This window comes from Monodon monoceros, unplaced genomic scaffold (assembly GCF_005190385.1).
Source record: "Monodon monoceros isolate NGI ecotype Baffin Bay Population unplaced genomic scaffold, NGI_Narwhal_1 Super_Scaffold_19, whole genome shotgun sequence".
NCBI lineage: Eukaryota > Metazoa > Chordata > Mammalia > Artiodactyla > Monodontidae > Monodon > Monodon monoceros.
In genome coordinates, this window is record NW_021703775.1 from 57118673 (window position 1) to 57141821 (window position 23149).

At 40.6% G+C, this 23149-nt stretch overlaps 1 protein-coding gene and 1 pseudogene across 1 annotated transcript in view; both read left to right on the forward strand.

Annotated features, from left to right (window-relative positions):
- The first annotated feature begins 1204 nt into the window (after window positions 1–1204).
- CDKL4 (cyclin dependent kinase like 4) overlaps window positions 1205–23149 on the forward strand; it is a 50758-nt gene continuing 28813 nt past the window's right edge. The window contains exon 1 of the mRNA XM_029232150.1: window positions 1205–1250. The gene's annotated coding sequence lies outside the window, so the exon portion shown is untranslated. The remainder of the gene's footprint in view (window positions 1251–23149) is intronic.
- LOC114900743 lies at window positions 21488–22250 on the forward strand (annotated as a pseudogene).

Here is a 23149-nt window from a genome sequence, read left to right on the forward strand (position 1 = left end):
TTTGTTTTTATCTCTGTTTTTTGTTTCTAAAGATGGGCAGAGATTAGAACATATTTCTAAGCAAATGAAGGAAATGGAAAATGGAAGATAGATGCCAAAAAGGGAGAAGCGTTACCTCTGAGGGAAGAAGGGAAGTATCGACATCCTAAATCTGGGCATGATGGAGAGCATTTTACTGATGCTAAACGAAGTGTGTATGTGCTCATTAACAACAGAGATAGTGTTTCCAAGTTCCTCTTGGAAACAAGAAGGGTAGACTTCAGCAAAAATTATCTATTCCATTGTTAATACCTATACCTCCATATAGCATTCGTCACATTACTTGTTTGCTTGACTTGATTCCCCACTGGGTGGCAAACATGTCTCTCACTCTGAATCAGCCCCACGTTAACTAGTACGATGCTTGCTGAATTATGAAAATGGCAGCAGTGGACCACAGGTAATACATAAAACTGCTTGTTACCAAAAAGCCTACAGAAGTCTGCTGGAAAGCTATTTGGACACTAAGGCGGAACCGAAGAGTAAAGATTAATAATAAGAGGATCTGGCTACCCGAAGGTCTCTGCCCAGGCAGGAAAACGAACTTCTGTAACTTCAACGTTTGTATTTGCTTAATTTTAGTGCTCCCGAGGCCTTGGATAGGAACAGGACTTGGTATAATCACAGTGTTATGGAAAAGTAGTTAAAACGTTTCCCGAGTGCCTCCTTCAGGGCAGCTTAAAAGGGTTCTCGGGGCTTCCCTGGTGGCACAGTGGTTGAGAGTCCGCCTGCCGATGCAGGGGACACGTGTTCGTGCCCCGGTCCGGGAGGATCCCACATGCCGCGGAGCGACTGGGTCCGTGAGCCATGGCCGCTGAGCCTGCGCGTCCCGAGCCTGTGCTCCGCAACGGGAGAGGCCACGACAGTGAGAGGCCCGCGTACCGCACAAAAAAAAAAAAAAAAGAAAGGAAAAAGGGTTCTCGGAGGAGAAACTGCTGCTGCGTTCACACTCTGTTAAGGGCTTGCCCAAAAGTGACCTACCGAGATGCTGAACCCAGGCCGCGGGCTTCCCCTGCGGCGGGCGCCGGGGAAACCGGCTCCGGAAGCCGCCCTGCCCCGAGCGGCCTGAGCGTCCGGTTGCCAGGGAGACATCGCGGCGGTGGCGCACGGGAGTCGCTGCGCCGGGGGGCGCTTCCTGCGCACTGCGTCCCGCGTTGGAGTCGGGCTGAAGGGGCTGCTCGAGACTGTGTCGCCGTCGCCTTGTCCGCGCCGTAAGTGCGGCGGCCGGCGGGCGGGGTCCGACTGTGAGGAGGGTCGGCGCCGGGGGTGATGGAGAGAGAAGTGGAGTCTGGATGGAGGCTCCCAGAGAAGGGAAAGTTCCCTGAGAGAAGGGGAGCGGGGCAGCCTTGCAGTTCGGCGGCCTCTGGAGGGACAGGCAGGGGTGGGGGGAGGGGCTAGAGGTGACAGTGACTCCCGCTGGCCGCATGACCCACCCGATGCGGGCCCCTGGGGAGCGGAGCGGCTGCGCTTTGGGAGACCCCTGTGTGGCCGAGAAGCTGCACTGCCATTAAATGTAGAGTCAAGACTAGTTTAGAGGCCTGGAAATCAAGTGGCTTATGCCAGACGTCCAGATCTGTTATGTGTTCACATGAAATGTGAGGCTTTTAAACAAAATTAGTTTCTTGGATTATGTAAATTATATGGGCTTTGGTTTTCTGGGGATGCTTTTAGTTAATCCTATTGTACTATCACTAGGACAAGTTTATAAACACGTGTGTGTACTTTTGAAGTTCTGAGATTCAGTATTTTTATAAAACAGATGCAGAATGGTTTTATAACCCATTTTCCTGGTCAATTTTATTAAATATAATTGCATGTTTCGTTGTGCTGGAAACAATAATAACAACATAGCAGACTGACTTGTAGCCTGTAGAATCTGTAACTGGTCTGGCCTGGTCTTGAAAAGGTCTCCTTACCCCCCCCTCATTCCTAACGCCACTATTTACACAAGTTTCCTCTAAACTTTTAGATTAGGAAATTAATGTGTTTTTTCACCCCATTTCCTCTCCGTTTCTTAGTTTTGTTTTTTTCTCTCAGCGTGTTCTTTAAAGGCTGGCTAGAGCCCTCATGACCTGCTTTTGTGATACAATTGTGGAAAATAATCTGCCTTCAAGTGTTTTCTCGGTTTCTATGTGCATCCTTTTGCAAATCCTCAAGACTAAGGAAGTTAAATAGAAAATTTTCAAAGAATTTAATAATCCACTCAATTATCTATTTTATCTATCTTCCTATAGTCACCAATCGGCCCAAGTCTATACCTGCTTTTGCCTTTGTACACAGAACTTCGTTAACTTAATACTCAAATATTTGGTAACTTCTGAAGTCGGGAAGCCCTGTAGCCAAGAGGTACATAGGTTCAGACTGAAGGTGACTAATGATTAGGAAAAAAATATATATTTTTTTTAACATTTTCATCTATTCCCTGCAAGTAGCTATCTCACTGTTTTATCTCGATTTCCTGACCAGGTACTATTTTAACAATCAAAATGTATTACTGCCTTTGCTTAAAGAAGAAAGACATATTTAGTGGAAAAGTTAGAGAATAAAATTATGGTAGGATTACAACAGACAGGTTGAGCACCTACTATGTGCCAGACAGTGGGCAAACAAGGCACATCAGGTGTAATAAATAATGTGTAAGAAAGGAGTGGGGGAACTTAACTCAGTATGTGTGGAGAGAAAGAGCTTGCCTTTGGGGATTGGGGAGGGCTAAGCAGAAAAGACACTTGAGTTGAACTGCAAAAGATGAAGAGGATTTCGAGGTCAAACCTTCCAAGCAGCTGTTGGTATACGTAGAGACTTAGAGACTTGAAAGTGTTTGGGGAAGAATCAGAGAAGCACTGAGGGAAAGGTCCATTGGGACCAGGGTGGAAAGGACTGTAAATATCATACTACAGTTTGAACTTTATTCTGTGGCAGTAGAGGCCATAGCCATTTTTGAGGAAGGACGATATCTGATTATACTGATGACTGAGAAAGATGTTTTTGTTTTAATTGAAATATGCAGAAAAAGAAGTGATTTGAGGGGCTTCCCTGGTGGCGCAGTGGTTGAGAGTCCGCCTGCCGATGCAGGGGACACGGGTTCGTGCCCCGGTCCGGGAGGATCCCATGTGCCGCAGAGCGGCTGGGCCCATGAGCCATGGCCACTGAGCCTGCGCATCCGGAGCCCGTGCTCCGCAACGGGAGAGGCCACAGCAGTGAGAGGCCCGCGTACCGAAAAAAAAAAAAAGAAAAAGAAAAAAGGGTTCTCGGAGGAGAAACTGCTGCTGCGTTCACACTCTGCCGTTAAGGGCTTGCCCAAAAGTGACCCACCGAGATGCTGAACCCAGGCCGCGGGCTTCCCCTGCGGCGGGCGCCTTCCCCTGCTTCGTCTAATTGCTTATTTAGGCGAAACCTAAATATTGACTGTGGATCAGATATCAAATTTCCTGATTTTGGTCATCTTTACTGTGGTTATGTAAGTGTCCTAGTTCTTAGGAAATATACACTGAACTATTTAAGGATAAAGGGACATGATGTCTGCACCTTACCCTCAAATGGTACAGAAAAATTAATATGCATGTATATGTGTGTGTATATATATATATATATATATATATATCCAGAGAGAGATAGAAAGGAAACGAGCAAAATGTAAACAATTAATGAATGTAAATGTATGGGAGTTAATTGTACAATGCTTGCAGTTTTGAAATTATTATATCAAAAGAGAGCTATTTTAAAAACCTACAGATAGTGCGACTAAAGTGTTGAATCACTTTTTTTTTTTTTTTTTTTTTTGCTGTACGCGGGCCTCTCACTGTATTTTACGTTTGGTAGTGTATATATATCCATGCCACTCTCTCACTTTGTCACAGCTTATCCTTCCCCCTCCCCATGTCCTCAAGTCCATTCTCTAGTAGGTCTGTGTCTTTATTCCTGTCTGACCCCTAGGTTCTTCATGACATTTTTTTTTCTTAGATTCCATATATATGTGTTAGCATACGGTATTTATCTTTCTCTTTCTGACTTACTTCATTCTGTATGACAGATTCTAGGTCCATCCACCTCACTACAAATAATTTCACTTCTTTTTATGGCTGAGTAATATTCCATTGTATATATGTGCCACATGTTCTTTATCCATTCATCCGATGATGGACACTTAGATTGTTTCCATCTCCTGGCTATTGTAAATAGAGGTGCAATGAACATTTTGGTACATGACTCTTTTGAAATTATGGTTTTCTCAGGGTATATGCCCAGTAGTGGGATTGCTGGGTCATATGGTAGTTCTATTTATAGTTTTTTAAGGGACCTCAATACTGTTCTCCATAGTGGCTGTAACAATTCACATTCCCACCAGCAGTGCAAGAGTGTTCCTTTTCTCCATACCCTCTCCAGCATTTATTGTTTCTAGATTTTTTGATGATGGCCATTCTGACCAGTGTGAGATGATATCTCATTGTGGTTTTGATTTGCATTTCTCTAATGATTAATGATGTTGAGCATTCTTTCATGTGTTTGTTGGCATTCTGTATATCTTCTTTGGAGAAATGTCTATTTAGGTGTTCTGCCCATTTTTGGATTGGGTTGTTTGTTTTTTTGTTATTGAGCTGCATGAGCTGCTTGTAAATTTTGGAGGTTAATCCTTTGTCAGTTGCTTCATTTGCAAATATTTTCTCCCATTCTGAGGGTTGTCTTTTGGTCTTGTTTATGGTTTCCCTTGCTGTGCAAAAGCTTTGAAGTTTCATTAGGTCCCATTTGTTTATTTTTGTTTTTATTTCCATTTCTCTAAGAGGTGGGTCAAAAAGGATCTTGCTGTGATTTATGTCATAGAGTGTTCTGCCTATGTTTTCCTCTAAGAGTTTGATAGTTTCTGGCCTTACATTTAGGTCTTTAATCCATTTTGAGCTTATTTTTGTGTATGGTGTTAGGGAGTGATCTAATCTCATACTTTTACATGTACCTGTCCAGTTTTCCCAACACCACTTATTGAAGAGGCTGTCCTTTCTCCACTGTACATTCCTGCCTCCTTTATCAAAGATAAGGTGGCCATATGTGCATGGGTTTATCTCTGGGCTTTCTATCCTGTTCCATTGATCTATATTTCTGTTTTTGTGCCACTACCATACTGTCTTGATTACTGTAGCCTTGTAGTATGTTCTGACGTCAGGGAGCCTGATTCCTCCAGCTCCGTTTTTCATTCTCAAGATTGCTTTGGCTATTCGGGGTCTTTTGTGTTTCCATACAAATTGTGAAAGTTTTTGTTCTAGTTCTGTGAAAAATGCCATTAGTAGTTTGATAGGGATTGATTTGAATCTGTAGATTGCTTTGAATAGTACAGTCATTTTCACAATGTTGATGCTTCCAATCCAAGAACATGGTATATCTCTCCATCTATTTGTATCATCTTTAATTTCTTTCATCAGTGTCTTATACTTTTCTGCATACAGGTCTTTTGTCTCCTTAGGTAGGTTTATTCCTAGATATTTTATTCTTTTTGTTGCAGTGGTAAATGGGAGTGTTTTCTTGATTTCACTTTCAGATTTATCATCATTAGTGTATAGGAATGCCAGAGATTTCTGTGCATTAATTTAGCAGGATAGTAGTATCCTGCTACTTTACCAAATTCATTGATTAGCTCTAGTAGTTTTCTGGTAGCATCTTTAGGATTCTCTATGTATAGTGTCATGTCATCTACAAACAGTGACAGCTTTACTTCTTTTCCAATTTGGATTCCTTTTATTTCCTTTTCTTCTCTGATTGCTGTGGGTAAAACTTCCAAAACTATGTTGAATAAGAGTGGTGAGAGTGGGCAACCTTGTCTTGTTCCTGATCTTAGTGGAAATGCTTTCAGTTTTTCACCATTGAGGACGATGTTGGCTGTGGGTTTGTCATATATTGCCTTTATTATGTCGAGGTAAGTTCCCTCTATGCCTACTTTCTGCAGGGTTTTTATCATCAATGGGTGTTGAATTTTGTCGAAAGCTTTCTCTGCATCTATTGAGATGATCATGTGGTTTTTCTCCTTCAATTTGTTAATATAGTGTATCACGTTCATTGATTTGCGTATATTGAAGAATCCTTGCATTCCTGGAATAAACCCCACTTGATCATGGTGTATGATCCTTTTAATGTGCGCTTGGATTCTGTTTGCTAGTATTTTGTTGAGGATTTTTGCATTTAGGTTCATCAATGATATTGGCCTGTCGTTTTCTTTCTTTGTGACATCCTTGTCTGGTTTTGGTATCAGGGTGATGGTGGCCTCGTAGAATGAGTTTGGGAGTGTTCCTCCCTCTGCTATATTTTGGAAGAGTTTGAGAAGGATAGGTGTTAGCTCTTCTCTAAATGTTTGATAGAATTCGCCTGTGAAGCCATCTGGTCCTGGGCTTTTGTTTGTTGGAAGATTTTTAATCACAGTTTCAATTTCAGTGCTTGTGATCGGTCTGTTCATATTTTCTATTTCTTCCTGATTCAGTCTTGGCAGGTTGTGCATTTCTAAGAATTTGTCCATTTCTTCCAGGTTGTCCATTTTATTGGCATAGAGTTGCCTGTAGTAATGTCTCATGATCTTTTGTATTTCTGCAGTGTCAGTTGTTACTTCTCCTTTTTCATTTCTAATTTGATTGATTTGATTCTTCTCCCTTTTTTTCTTGATGAGTCTGGCTAATGGTTTATCTATTTTGTTTATCTTCTCAAAGAACCAGCTTTTAGTTTTATTTATCTTTGTTATTGTTTCCTTCATTTCTTTCTCATTTATTTCTGATCTGATCTTTACGATTTCTTTCCTTCTGCTAACTTTGGGGTTTTTTTGTTCTTCTTTCTCTAATTGCTTTAGGTGCAAGGCTAGGTTGTTTATTTGAGATGTTTCCCGTTTCTTAAGGTAGGATTGTATTGCTATAAACTTCCCTCTTAGAACTGCTTTTGCTGCATCCCATAGGTTTTGGGTCGTCGTGTCTCCATTGTCATTTGTTTCTAGGTAGTTTTTGATTTCCTCTTTGATTTCTTCAGTGATCACTTCGTTATTAAATAGTGTATTGTTTAGCCTCCATGTGTTTGTATTTTTTACAGATCTTTTCCTGTAATTGATATCTAGTCTCATAGCGTTGTGGTCGGAAAAGATACTTGATACAATTTCAATTTCCTTAAATTTACTAAGGCTTGATTTGTGACCCAAGATATGATCTATCCTGGAGAATGTTCCATGAGCACTTGAGAAAAATGTGTATTCTGTTGTTTTTGGATGGGATGTCCTATAAATATCAATTAAGTGCATCTTGTTTAATGTATCATTTAAAACTTGTGTTTCCTTATTTATTTTCAATTTGGATGATCTGTCCGTTGGTGAAAGTGGGGTGTTAAAGTCCCCTACTATGAATGTGTTACTGTCGATTTCCCCTTTTATGGCTGTTAGTATTTGCCTTGTGTATTGAGGTGCTCCTATGTTGGGTGCATTAATATTTACAATTGTTATATCTTCTTCTTGGGTCTATCCCTTGATCATTATGTAGTGTCCTTCTTTGTCTCTTGTAATAGTCTTTATTTTAAAGTCTATTTTGTCTGATATGAGAATTGCTACTCCAGCTTTCTTTTGGTTTCCATTTGTATGGAATATCTTTTTCCATCCCCTTACTTTCAGTCTGTATGTGTCTCTAGGTCTGAAGTCGGTCTCTTGTAGACAGCATATATATGGGTCTTGTTTTTGTATCCATTCAGTCAGTCTGTGTCTTTTGGTTGGAGCATTTAATCCATTTACGTTTAAGGTAATTATCGATATGTATGTTCCTATTCCCATTTTCTTAATTGTTTTGGGTTTGTTATTGTAGGTCGTTTCCTTCTCTTGTGTTTCTTGCCTAGAGAAGTTCGTTTAGCATTTGTTGTAAAGCTGGTTTGGTGGTGCTGAACTCTCTCAGCTTTTGCTTGTCTGTAAAGGTTTTAATTTCTCCATTGAATCTGAATGAGATCCTTGCTGGGTAGAGTAATCTTGGTTGTAGGTTTTTCTCCTTCATCACTTTAAATATGTCCTGCCAGTCCCTTCTGGCTTGCAGAGTTTCTGCTGAAAGATCAGCTGTTAACCTTATGGGGATTCCCTTGTGTGTTATTTGTTGTTTTTCCCTTACTGCTTTTAATATGTTTTCTTTGTATTTAATTTTTGACAGTTTGATTAATATGTGTCTTGGCGTGTTTCTCCTTGGATTTATCCTGTATGGGACTCTCTGTGCTTCCTGGACTTGATTAACTATTTCCTCTCCCATATTAGGGAAGTTTTCAACTATGATCTCTTCAAATATTTTCTCAGTCCCTTTCTTTTTCTCTTCTTCTTCTGGAACCCCTATAATTTGAATGTTGGTGCGTTTAATGTTGTCCCAGAGGTCTCTGAGACTGTCTCCGTTCTTTTCATTCTTTTTTCTTTATTCTGCTCTGCAGTAGTTATTTCCACTATTTTATCTTCCACGTCACTTATCCTTTCTTCTGCCTCAGTTATTCTGCTATTGATCCCATCTAGAGTATATTTAATTTCATTTATTTTGTTGTTCATCATTGCTTGTTTCATCTTTAGTTCTTCTAGGTCCTTGTTAAATGTTTCTTGCATTTTCTCTATTCTATTTCCAAGATTTTGGATCATCTTTACTATCATTATTCTGAGTTCTTTTTCAGGTAGACTGCCTATTTCCTCTTCATTTGTTAGGTCTGGTGGGTTTTTATCTTGCTCCTTCATCTGCTGTGTGTTTTTCTGTCTTCTCGTTTTGCTTATCTTACTGTGTTTGGGGTCTCCTTTTTGCAGGCTGCAGGTTCGTAGTTCCCGTTGTTTTTGGTGTCTGTCCCCAGTGGCTACAGTTGGTTCAGTGGGTTTTGTAGGCTTCCTGGTGGAGGGGACTAGTGCCTGTGTTCTGGTGGATGAGGCTGGACCTTGTCTTTCTGGTGGGCAGGCCCCCGTCTGGTGGTGTGTTTTGGGGTGTCTGTGGACTTATTATGATTTTAGGCAGGCTCTCTGCTAATGGGTGGGGTTGTGTTCCTGTCTTGCTAGTTTTTTGGCATAGGATGTCCAGCCCTGTAGCTTGCTGGTCATAGAGTGAAGCTGGGTCCTGGTGTTGAGATGGAGATCTCTGGGGGATTTTCTCCATTTGATATTGTGTGGAGCTGGGAGGTCTCTTGTGGACCAGTGTTCTGAAGTTGGCTCTCCCACCTCAGAGGCAGAGCACTGACTCCTGGCTGCAGCACCAAGAGCCTTTCATCCACACGGCTCAGAATAAAAGGGAGAAGAAAGAAAGAAAGAGAGAGAGAGAGAGGGAGGGAGGGAGGGAGGGAGGGAGGGAGGAAGAGAAAGAAAGAAAGAAAGGAAGAAAAAGAAGGAAGTAAGAAAGAAAGAAGATAAAATAAAATAAAGTAAGATAAAATAAAATAAAGTTATTAGAATAAAAATAATTATTAAGAAAAAAAAATTTTTTAGAGTAGAAAACAAAAAAACGGACGGATAGAACCCTAGGACAAATGGTGAAAGCAAAGCTATACAGACAAAATCTCACACAGAAACATACACTCACAAAAAGACGAAAAGGGGAAAAAATCATAAATCTTGCTCTCAAAGTCCACCTCCTCAATTTGGGATGATTCGTTGTCTGCTCAGGTATTCCACAGATGCAGGGTACATCAAGTTGATTCTGGAGCTTTAATCCGCTGCTTCTGAGGCTGTTGGGAGCGATTTCCCTTTCTCTTCTTTGTTCTCATAGCTCCCAGGGCTCAGCTTTGGATTTGGCCCCTCCTCTACGTGTAGGTAGCCTGAGGGCGTCTGTTCTTCGCCCAGACAGGACGGGGTTAAAGGAGCAGCAGACTCGAGGGCTCTGGCTCACTCAGGCCGGGGCGAGGGAGGGGTGCGGATGCAGGGCGAACCTGCGGCGGCAGAGGCCTGCGTGACGTTGCCCGAGGCTGAGGCGCGCCGTGCGTTCTCCTGGGGAAGTTGTCCCTGGATCCCGGGACCCTGGCAGTGGCAGGCTGCACAGGCTCCCCGGAAGTGGGGTGTGGATAGTGACCTGTGCTCGCACACAGGCTTCTTGGTGGCGGCAGCAGCAGCCTTAGCATCTCATGTCCGTCTCTGGGGTCCGCGCTTTTAACCGCGGCTCGCGCCCGTCTCTGGAGCTCCTTTAAGCAGCGCTCTTAATCCCCTTTCCTCGTGCACCAGGAAACAAAGAGGGAAGAAAAAGTCTCTCGCCTCTTCGGCAGGTCCAGACTTTTCCCCGGACTCCCTCCCTGCTAGCCGTGGTGCACTAACCCCCTGCAGGCTGTGTTCACACCGCCAACCCCAGTCCTCTCCCTGCGCTCCGACCGAAGCCCGAGCCTCAGCTCCCAGCCCTGCCCGCCCCGGCGGGTGAGCAGGCAAGCCTCTCGGGCAGGTGAGTGCCGGTCGGCACCGATCCTCTGTGCGGGAATCTCTCCGCTTTCCTCTCCGCACCCCTGTTGCTGCGCTCTCCTCCACGGCTCCGAAGCTTCCCCCCCCTCCGCCACCCGCAGCCTCCGCTCGTGAAGGGGCTTCCTAGTGTGTGGAAACCTTTCCTCCTTCACAGCTCCCTCCCACTGGTGCAGGTCCCGTCCCTATTCTTTTGTCTCTGTTTATTCTTTTTTCTTTTGCCCTACCCAGGTACTGGGGAGTTTCTTGCCTTTGAGGAGGTCTGAGGGCTTCTGCCAGCGTTCAGTAGGTGTTCTATAGGAGCAGTTCCACGTGTAGATGTATTTCTGGTGTATCTGTGGGGAGGAAGGTGATCTCTGCGTCTTACTTTTCCGCCATCTTCCCCCCTCCTCCACTTAACTTTTAAGACATTGCCAAATTGTTTTGCAATGGAACTGGTCCATTTTACATTCCCACCATTAATGTAAGAGTTCCAGTTTGTACATATCCTTATCAATAATTGATATTGTCAGTTTTGTGGATTTTAGCCATTCTAGTGGGTATGTAGTGGTTTCTTATTGTGGTTTTACTTATTTATTTATTTATTTATTGGCCACGCCACATGGCCTGTGGAATTTTAGTTCCCCAACCAGGGATCGAACCTGCACCCCCTGCAGTGGAAGCGCAGAGTCTTAACCACTGGACCGCCAGGGAAGTCCCCTTACTGTAGTTTTAACTTATATTTTCCTTGGCTAATAGCATTCTTTCATGTGCTTATTAGACATTTGTGCATCTTCTTTGCTGAAATGTTTATTCAGATCTTTTGCCCATTTTTAAATTGGATTGTTTGACTCCCTACTGAGTTGTATGAGTGCTTTATGTATTCTGGATACAAATCTTTTATCAGATATATGATTTGCTAATATATTTTATTCCATCTGTGGCTTGTCTTCATTCTCTTAATGGAACTTTTTTTTTTTTTGAAAAGCAAAACATTTTAATTTTGATGAATTCTGCTTTATCAGTTTTTTCCTTTATGGATCATGCTTTTGTTGTCATATCTTAGATATCTTTGCTTAATGAGATTACAAAGATTTTTTCCCGTGTTTTTTCCTAGAAGTTGTATAGATTTAGCTCTTACATTTGGGTCTGTGACCCATTTTGAGTTAATTTTGGTATATTGTGTGAAGTAGCTATCTAAGATTTTGGGGTTTTATTTTATTTTATTTTTTTATTATCCCAATTGTCCTAACATTGTTTGATGAAAAAAAAATATTCTTTCCTCGTTGAACTGCCTTGACATCTTTGTCAAAATCAATTGATCATTGATCAAAGGGTTTATTTCTTGACTCTGTTTTGTTCCATTGATGTATATGTCTATCCTTAAGCCAATACCATACTCTTGATTTACCATAACTTTATAATAAGTTCATTTCGGTGGCTTCTCTTGTTGCGGAGCATGTGCTGTAGGCATGCAGGCTTCAGTAGCTGTGGCACGCAGGCTCGGTAGTTGTGGCACATGGGCTTAGTTTCTCTGCGGCATGTGAGATCTTCCCGGACAAGGGATCGAACCCATGTCCCCTGCACTGACAGATGGATTCTTTTTTTTTTTTTTTTTTTGCGGTATGCGGGCCTCTCACTGTTGTTGCCTCTCCCGCTGTGGAGCACAGGCTCTGGACGCGCAGGCCCAGCGGCCATGGCCCACGGGCCCAGCCGCTCCGTGGCATGTGGGATCCTCCCGGACCGGGGCACAAACCCGTGTCCCCTGCATCGGCAGGCAGACTCCCAACCACTGTGCCACCAGGGAAGCCCTGGCAGGTGGATTCTTAACCACTGCGCCACCAAGGAAGTCCCTATAATAAAATTTGAAGTCACGTAATGTAAGTCTTCCAAATTTGTTCTTATCCCAAGTTGTTTTGGCTCTTCTGGGTCCCGTGTATTTTCATATAAATCTTAGATTAATCTTGTCGATTTCTACCCAAAAAGAAGCCTATTTTTTATATAGGGATTGAATTTAATCTATAGATGAATTTATGGAGAACTGACACCTTATTGAGTTTTCCAATCCATGACCATGGCATTTCTCTCCTTTTATTTAGATCTAATGCAATTACTCTCAGTGAGGTTTTAATTTTCAGTGGACAGGTCTTGTACTTCACTTGTTAAATTTATCTGTAAATATTTTATTCTTTTGATGTTATTGTGAGTGGAATTGTTTTTTTAATTTTATTTTCAAATTGTTTGTTGCCAGTATAAAAATGTAATTTTTTATTGTATACTGATATTATATCCTACTACATTGCAAATTGGTTCATTAGTTATAGTAGCTTCTGGTAGATTCAGTAGGATTTTTTATATACAGTAGCATGCCATTTCCAAATAATGGCAGTTTTTCTTTCCATTTCCAATCTATATACTTTTAATTTCTTTTACTTGACTTACTGCACTGGTGAGAACTTTCAAAACAATGTTAAATAGAATTGGTGAAAGCTGACATCTTTTTCCTCAGTCTTAGGGGGGAAAGCATTCAGTTTTTCACCATTAAGCATGATGTTAACTGTAGGTTTTTCACAGATGCCCTGTAGGAAGTTCCCTTCTCTTACAATTTGTTGAGATTTTTATTGTGAATGGTTGTTGGATTTTTGTCATATCTACTGAGATGATCATATCCTTTGTATTTTATTCTATTAATATGGTGTTTTACATTATTGATTTTCAGATATTAACCATTCTTACATTCCTGAGACAAATCCCTCATAGTCATGGCATATATCCATGTTATATGTTTCTACTAATTATTTTGTTGAGGATTCTTGTGTCTATGAGAATAATGATCTGTAGTTTTCTTGTGATTTCTTTTTCTGACTTTGTATCAGGGTAATATTGGCCTTATAGAAGCAGTTGGGAAATGGTCCCTCTTCTATTTTTTAGAACAGTTTGTGAAGGATTGGTATTAATTCTTCTTTGAATGTTTAGTAGAATTTATCTATGAAGCCATCTGAGCCTGGGCTTTTCTTTGTGGGTAGATTTTTAATTACCAATTCAGTTTCTTTATTTTTTATGGGTGTAATCAGATTTTCTATTTTTCCTTGAGTTACTTTAGTATTTTGTGTCTTTTTAGGCATTTGTTCAACCAAGTTGTGTACTGTGGTTGCATAAAGTTGTTCATAATATTCTCTGTTAATCTTTTTATCTTCTGTAGGGTGGTTCTGATTTTAGTAATTTTTCTTTCTTTTTTCTTAGTCCATCTAGATAAAGGTCCATTAATTTTGTTGATCTTTTTAAAGAACTAAATTTTTGTTTTATTGATTTTTTGCTATTGTTTTTCTGATGAAGAGTCAGTAAGCATATTGCTGTTCCCTTGTATGTGAATGATTCTCTCACTATTTCTGAGATATTCTCTTTGTCTTTGGTTTTCAGCAGTTTGACTATGATGTATCTAGGTACGGATCTCTTTGTGTTTATCCTATTTGGGGATTTATTAAGCTTTTGAATCTGTAATTAGTGTTTTCCATTAAATTTAAAAAAGTTTTGGCCATTATTTCTTCAAATATATTTTTCTGCTGCTTTCTCTCACTCCTCTTTTTCTAAGAATCTCATTACTATTGATTTTTAAAAATTTTTTATTTATTTTATTTTTGGCTGCATTGGGTCTTCATTGCTGCGTGCGGGCTTTCTCTAATTGCGGCAAGCAGGGGCTACTCTTCGTTGCAGTGCGCGGGCTTCTCATTGTGGTGGCTTCTCTTGTTGCGGAGCACGGGCTCTAGGCATGCGGGCTTCAGTGGTTGTGACTCACGGGCTCTAGAGCACAGGCTCAGCAGTTGTGGCACACAGGCTTAGTTGCTCCACGGCATGTAGGATCTTCCTGGACCAGGGCTCAAACCCGTGTCCCCTGCATTGGCAGGTGGATTCTTAACCATTGTGCCACCAGGGAAGTCCCTCATTACTATGGAGTTTTGTCCCACAGGTCTCTGAGGCTCTGCTCATCTTCAGTCTTTTATCTGTCTTTCATATTGGTCATTTTCTGTTAATCTATTTTAAGATTTACTGATTCTGTCTTCTGCCATCTCAAATCTGCTGTTGAATCCATATATTGAATTTTTCATTTCTATTGTATTTTTTGACTCTAAAATTTCCATTTGGTTCTTTTTTATACTTTTCATTCTTCTGTTGAGATTCCCTATTTATTGAGTCATTGTTGTCAGATTTTCCTTTATTTAAATCATAATTTGTGTAAATTATTTGATCATATTTATAATAGCTACTTTTGAAGTCTTTGTCAGCAAAATCCAACACCTGGATCCCCTCAGAATTCATTTTTATTGACTTTTTTTCTGAGTATTGGTCACACTTTCCTTTTTCTTAGCATGTCTCGTAATTTTTTTTTATTGAAAACTAGACATTTTGGATAAATATTATCCAGAAATTCTGGATTCTGATTTTTCTCCCCTGAGTATATTTTTTTTAATGGGTTGAATTTTGTTTTTGCAAACTGCCTGTATTCCAGAATCTATCTCCTCCCAAGTGTATGGCTGCTAATATTTCTGTTCAGTTTTTTATTTTTTAGCCTGGCTTTCTAGAAGTCACCACTGTCTGCATAGCTTAGTGGTCACCAATAATTTTGGCAGTGGTGGTACTCAAACACCTCCAGCCATAAGTCTTTCATCTCTTCTAATGGATCAGCGTGTGGGTTGGAGAGTGCATTCAGAATTCAGTCATCCTCAAACCTGCCCAGCTTTAACTTTTCTCAAAGCTTTCTCAGGTCTTCCCTATGTATGCCCAGAGTTTCCCAGTTAGCCAGAGATGTGTGGAAAGTTAAATACCCCTTCTATGGTTCTTTCATTTTTAGGATCTTCCCATAAATTTCTGGCTATTCTACACCTCACCCCAACTAGAACCACATTTTCAGGCTTGAAAAACTGGTTTCTTTCCCATTTGATTCATACTGAGTATTTAAGCATTTCACTGACATTGTTGTCACAGGTTTTCAGCATCTGAGCCATAGCAAACACATCCACTCAGGAGAGAGGCTGCTGGCTCATGGCCAGTCCACACTGGTAATACTACTACACTCATTGAGCCAAGGTAGAGGGGTAGATGACGGATGGCAGCAGCCTCAGGCAAGAAGCCACTGACTCCCACTGTTCTTAAGTGGGGTTCTAGCAGCTATCATAACTAAATACTTCTCCATTTGCTTATTGCTTTTGCTCGATTTCCAGATCCTTAAAATTGTTGTTTTTATTTTTGTTTTTGTTTTTTGGAGAGTTTTGCTTGGTCTTATACGTGTGTTTTAGGAAGAAGATTTGCCAATCTCTTTACCCCACCATAGTCAAAGTCTGACCCCTTGTGCTTTTTTGTGGGATTTTTTTTTTTAAGTAACTTTATTTCCTATACTGAAACCAGTCTAAATTCTCAATCCCTAATTGGGCAAATTTTGGTAACCTCTATATTTCTAGGAAATTATCCATTTCATCCAAGTTTTCAAATTCATTTGCATAGATGCCTGCAAAATAGTCTCACGATTTTTTAAAAGTTCTTCTGTTTTGATGGTTATTCCCTCTTGTCATTTCTTATTTGCATATTGTTGTTGTTTCTCCTTTTTTCCTTCATTAAGTTAGTTAAGATTTGTCTATTTTAAGTTTTTCAAGGAATCAGGATTTGGGTTTATTAATTAGATCTACTATTTTTTGTATTCTCTGCTTTATTAATTTCTGTTTCAATTTATTGTTTCCTTTCTTGTGCTTTATTTTGGTTTATTTTGTGTAGTTCCTTTTCTATATTTTTAAATTTTGAACTTAATTTGTTAATTTTTAGTCTTTTATTCTATATGTTCGTTTTGATCTCTGGCTTTTCTTCTCCTTACTGCTTTATGTCAGGGTGCCTCAGCCATGACATTATTGACATTTTGGATCAGATAATTCTGTATCATGGGGGTCTGTCCTGTGCCTTGAGGAATGTTTAGCAGCGTTCCTGGCCTCTATATACTCATAACAATCAGAATGTCTTCAGATGCTGAAAAATTCCCCTGGAGGCCAAAACCACTAGTTGAGAACCACTACTTTAAATGTGTCTCATTGATTTTGATATGTTATTTTCTTTATCATTTTTTAAAATTTTATTAGTTTAGTTTGTGTTTCCCTCTTTACTCAAGAGGTGTTTAATAGAGGCTTTTTAGTTTCTAGGTAGAAGATCTTTTTTTATTTATGTTTTTAAATTTTGTTCCAATTTCTAGTTTGATATTTTATGATCAGAATGTTATTTATAATATTTCTACTTTTTGAAACTTCCTGATGCTTTCTTTGTGACCTAATGTATAATTAGTTTTTGTGACTGTTCCATGTGTGCTTGAGAAGAAGGTATATTCCAGATTATCAGAATGTAGAATTCAGTGTATATTTCTCCTAAAGATTTACTTTACTGGTTACATTGTTTAGGTCTTCTACATAGTTAAATATTTTTGTTCACTTGACTTGTCTTTTACTGGGTGATGTGTTTAAGTCTCTCATTATTAATTTGTTTCTATACATTTCCTTGCATGTCCTACAGTTTCTGCTTTATAACAGTAATTGCTGTTATTGGGGGCTATTATATCTACATTGTGAATTTTTTCTCTTAGCATTAAAAACTGCCCCCTTTTGTCATATTTAATACTTTCTTAGCTTTAATTTTACTTTGACACCAGGATCACAAACTCCTTTCTTATTGTTTCCATTTGTCCTGTATACCTTTGCCTGTCTTTTTATTTTTAACCTTTCTGAATCACTTTATTTTAGGTGTGTCTCTTGCATACACCTTGCTTTGTGAGCCAAATTGAAAATCTTTCTCATTTAATAAATGACTGAAGCCCATTCATATTTATTGATACAACTTATTGTGGTCTCTATTCTGCTGTATTGTTTTATGTTATAATTATTATGTACAGAATGTTAAATTTCCTGTGTTTCTTTATGTGTTATGTTGGATTTTTATTTTTTTAATTTCTTTTAGTATTTAGGAAAGTTTGTATTTTTGTTTAGGTAGTTGCCTTTAGACTAATACGTTTGTTTTTTTTTTTTTTTTTGCTGCGCCGTGCGGCTTGTAGGATCTTAGTTCCCCAACCAGGGATCGAACCCACGCCCTGTGCATTGGCAGCGTGGCATCTTAACCACTGGACCACCAGGGAAGTCCCTGAGTTTCCAATTTAAAGTGGCTCTTCCTATCTCCAAATGATTGTTAGAGGATATTTAAATCAGATATTGTGTTAGTTTTCTTATGCTTCATGGCTAGGTTTCTTTGGAATGATTTTTTTTTTGGCCATGCTGTGCAGCTTGCGGGATCTTACTTCCCTGACCAGGGATTGCACCAGGGCCGCAGCAGTGAAAGCTCTGCAATCCTAACCACTGGACTGCCAAGGAAATCCCTCAACCTATTTTTTTACTCCCTTATCAATAACTATTCCAGGGAACTCCCTGGAATGATTTTTGTCAGCTGAGATATTTAATTCTCATTTCTATCCTGTTCTAATAATAGCTTTGTATGGAGATTGCTTTCCTCTATTTTATTTCTTGGGCAGGTTTTGGCTTGCAGTAATTGACAGCCATCCTAGTTCAAGGGAACCTACTCTGTCACTGTACCAAAGTGCACTTTCTTTAATGGATAGTGCTTTTTTTTTCTTAGTGGTGAGAGGAAGATTTGCATTTCCTTCAGTTTGGGGATTCTCTTTTGTCTTGCAGGATTGCAAATTTATCCTCTTGTTTCTTTTTCCCTTCACTTCTCTAGTCTCCAACAGAGACTTATGCCTCACCCTTCCCACTTACTCTTCTCTTCACCAGGAGTAGTGCACCCTGACTGATGCCTCCTGGATACCCTGTACTTTTAAGTCACGTCCCTATAGTGAATGCTCAGATCCACCAGGACATTCTCAGTACTTTTGCACTTGTAATGTATTTTTCTCTTCTGAGGAGTGATTCTAAGTCTATCTTAGGCCCTTCTTTTTCTCTTCTCTCTTCTTCTTTTTTTAAATTTATTTTATTTTTATTTTTGGCTGTGTTGGGTCTTCGTTGCTGCGCGCGGGCTCTCTCCAGTTGCGCTGAGCAGGGGCTACTCTTTGTTGTGGTGCACGGGCTTCTCATTGCAGTGGCTTCTCTTTTTGAGGAGCACGGGCTCTAGGTGCATGGGCTTCAGTAGTTGCGGCATGTGGGCTCAGTAGTTATGGCTTGCGGGCTCTAGAGCACAGGCTCAGTAGCTGTGGTGCATGGGCTTAGTTGCTCTGTGGCATGTGGGATCTTCCCAGACCAGGGCTCGAACCCATGTCCCCTGCATTGGCAGGCGGATTCTTAACCACTGTGCCACGAGGGAAGTCCTCTTCTCTCTTCTTTATAGTTTTTCCAGATCCCATCCCACTCCTGTCTTTGCTCTCTGCAAGGGCTTATAATGGCAGCTCAAGAGATATCTCTTCCAGAATTGGGGGTTTACTTTTCTATTTAAGTTTGTAGATTCCTCTGTCTTCTTGTAATGTTGAAGGCATTGGGTTTATGGGGTTTTTTTGTTCTGGTTGACTTCTGTAGCTTTGTGAAAGGTACATGGAGAGATTCGATTTAAGCAGCTGTCGCTGTCCTTGACTGCCTCAAAGTTTTCACCGTACGTATCTTGACAGGCCATTTAGGTGTAATGCGGAGCAGGTTTGTGAACTTTGGGTAAAGGCAGAGGATAAGAAAGAAGGCATTTGGTTTAGAGTGTACTGATTTTGAGGTGGTTCTGTCCATTCGTGTAGAGATGTTCATCAAACAGTGAGATATTTGGTCTCGACCTCTTTTAAGAGTTCAGGAATTACCGCTTCTATAAACGCTGGTGGTGTCCTAGTACACTGGAATTAAAGCCATAAATTCCTTTGTGGAATTCCTGCCTTGTTGTAACTCCTGCCTGTGTATTTAGTTTCATCTTCCATGAACATATAAGGGCTTTAGAAAACAGATAATATTGAGATGTTACCAGATAAAGTACTATTTTCTGGTGCTCTATTTTATTGTATTCAGGAGTATGGTTGATGTGACAGAGATCTAAATATTAGCCTGAGCAATCAGTCATTATTGAACCTGTTGAAAGAAAAGGAAAATCATAGATCAGTAGATCAGATCACCTACTTGAGGAAAGAAAATAACACGAAGACTAAAACTTCATAATTAAGTTTTTGACATATTCAAAATTTCCCTCAGTAACCATAGTACCTATCAAGTGGGTTAAATTCATAAATCTACAAAGTTTATGCCAATAACTTTCTAAGGCAAATGCCTAGTTTCTTCTGTCCTCTTCCCAGTCACCTATTACTAGGCTACAGAAAGACAAATGTATGCATGCTTATATCTAAATACCTTTAAGATAATAATACCTATTTTAAACTACAGTGTAATTAATAGTTTTCAGAATATAATCTGTGATGGATTTTCCATGTGTTACTTGAGTGTGTATGCTTAAGCTTTTTTCCTTTTATAAGAGAGAATAGAATCTACAAGAACAACAAAGAAATAGCATTTGTATAATAATGCAGTAAGTAGTCCTTTACCTCTTTTCCCAGTTGTCTGTTTTTACGGTTGCAAGTGAGAGTAGATGGTTTCTTTCTCCACTGAGATAATCTGTAGGTGGAAAAGACTGAATAATAGTGAAGTAAAAAAAAAGTGTACTCATTTGAAACATGAGAATTTTTTAAAGTGGTCAGCTCTTTCACTTGACATTTCATTACTCCTAATACCTGGATAAAACGGTCTTCAAATTGTGCATTCCTTTGAATTCACTGAAAGGCAGTATAGTGTACTGATTCAAATTGTGATCTCTGGAACCCGACTGCCTGGGTTCTCATTCCATGCTAGCTTCACTGTGCCTGTTTTCTCATCTGTATAATTGAATAAAAATAACACCTACTTCGTGAAATATTTGTGCAGATTATTTGTAATTTGCGTAGAACAATGCTATTTAATTGCTACCTATTATTATTAGTATTAGATTATATCAACAAGATTCTGAGGTGGGATTTTTTGAGACTATTTAGAATTTATGTATTTTTAATTGCTAGATGGATATATTTAATTATGTTGGCCTTATTTGTTATTTAGCATGTAAACCAGTTACCACAAAACTTATGAATGCAAGACAGAAAACGCAAACCTAGTATTTCCATAGAAATCACTATGGATATATATGAAAACATCCATGATGAATTAGAGGACGCTGTCCTCATTTTTGTGCTTTATTAGTATTTTCTTTAGGATCTAAGAATTTAAGGATCCGTTCCTTCATACATATAAAAGCTAAGGGCAATAAATGATGCTCTAAAAAGATTTTGTTTTTGTTTTTAATGGCTGCTTTGTTCAACAGCCCTCTTTCTTCTGTCCACCAGGTGGCAGTAGAGCACTTTGTACCATGTCCTGTTCGCTCCTCTTCCTAGTCTCTGCAGTATTGACATGGGTTAGAAGCGAAAAGATAAACACCGTACACCAGAGTATGCAGTGTTCCTTCAGCTGGGTTTTACAGCATCATATTTTAATCATCTTGAAGATAATGGCAACAATAGATTGGATAAGTTTCCTGTCCATAAATTCTTTTAGTTCAACCGAAGTACACACAGACTCATTGTAAGAAACATATGTGGAATCTTTGCAGTAGCTGGAATGACTGCGTAGGACTGAACTAAATTAACAAAATAATGTCCAGAAATTTTTTTCCCCACAAGGCTTCAAAAAATGGAGGCAACAGTCGTGCTTTTCCCTCCCCCTATGAATCTTTAGTAAAAGACAAAAGAGTCGCTTATGATCCAGCGGATCCTCCTGGGGAGGCCGGGCCGGGGAGAGGGCGCGGGCGCCGAGCGGCGGGGGCAGCGGGCGGGCGCGGCGACCGGGGCCCGGGCGGGGATCCGGGCAGCGACCGAGGCGGCGGCAGCGCCCCGGGCCCGCCGCCCCTCCCCTCGGGCGGGGGGAACCGCTGCATGGGGCCGGGGGGTCGGCCCTGCTGCGGTGAGCCGCGGCAGCGCCGGACCCCCCAGGCGGGCTGGGGCTGAGCCCGGGGCCGGGGCAGGGGCTCCGGGGGGACCACGCCCGGAGGCCGGCCGGCCGCAGCATGGCTCACGGGCCCGGCGCGCTGATGCTCAAGTGCGTGGTGGTCGGCGACGGGGCGGTGGGCAAGAGGTGCCTACTCATGAGCTCTGACAAGGACGCCTTCCTGGAGGAGTACGTGCCCACCGTCTTCGACCACTGCGCAGTCGGCGACACCGTAGGGGGCAAGCAGTACCTGCAGGGACTCTATGACACAGCCGGGCAGGAAGACTATGATGGGCTGAGGCCTTTATCTTATCCAATGACTGATGTCTTCCTTATAGGCTTGCTTCTCTGTGGTAAATCGAGCCTCATGTCAAAATGTGAAAGAGGAGTGGGTACCAGAACTTAAGGAATACGCACCAAATGTACCCTTTTTATTCATAGGAACTCAGATTATCTGCAAGATGACCCCAAAACTTTAGCAAGACTGAATGATATGAAGGAAAAATCTATATGTGTGGAACAAGGACAGAAACTAACAAAAGAGATAGGAGCGTGCTGCTCTGTGGAATGTTCAGCTTTAACTCGGAAGGGATTGAAGACTGTTTTTGATGAGGCTATCATAGCCATTTTAACTCCAAAGAAACACACAGTAAAAAAAAGAATAGGATCAAGATGTATAAACTGTTGTTTAATTACGTGAGAAACGTCTTCACTGGCCAAGTAAACTGTCCATTTCTCTCAGAAAGCATATGAAATGCTAAAGCTATACCCAGACCTCTTATAAATAATGAAGCAGTTTAAAACTTGAAAGGAAAAAAAAGAAAAAAAAAAAACCAGCCCTGTCCTCAGAATTCTATAAAGTTGATTAAGAATGTTTCTTAAAGGTCCAAGAAGCAACAAACAGCATCTGAAGCCACAATCTATTATAAATACTTTATTTCAACTAGAAGGTACAATCTCAGGGGCTTCATAGTTTAAAAAGCTACAATCACATCATGTTGTAACTACATAAAAAACAGTGCTGTTAAGTGGAACTGCCTGGCTTAGACCATATACATGTCTGCACAGTCTTTATGGAATCTGCACAAAGAAATATCTTCTCCCTTTGCTCCAATACATTGTTCTTGTATGTAAGTTTCTTTCTATTCCAGTATATCCAGAGTGGTGAAGTAACAAGGCCAGCCACGTAGCCAAAGGTTGCTCCAAGCGTGCAGGAGATGGGCCATTCCTGAGCAGAGAATGTATGAGATCGAAAAGAACAAATATTTTATTATTACTTGAGCACAAGTGTAACCAAAATATTTCTATATTAAAGCTTAATGTGCTTTCTCAAAGAATGCCAAAAGTGTAACAAGGTCATATCTGCATTTATCATGAACACTAAAAATGTACACATTTTAGTTAATGTGCATTCAACTGTAACAAGGTTTCTGGCGATTGTAGATTTAGTTTGATGCTCCCCAAACTGCATGAGATACATGCTGAAATTACAAACTAAAACTTTGGGTCAGACTTTGCCATTAAAAAAAAAAAAAAGGGCTTCCCTGGTGGCACAGTGGTTGAGAGTCCGCCTGCCAATGCAGGGGACACGGGTTCGTGCCCTTGTCCGGGAAGATCCCACATGCCGCGGAGCGGCTGGACCCGTGAGCCATGGCCGCTGAGCCTGCGCGTCCGGAGCCTGTGCTCCGCAACGGGAGAGGCCACAACAGTGAGAGGCCCGCGTACCACAAAAAAA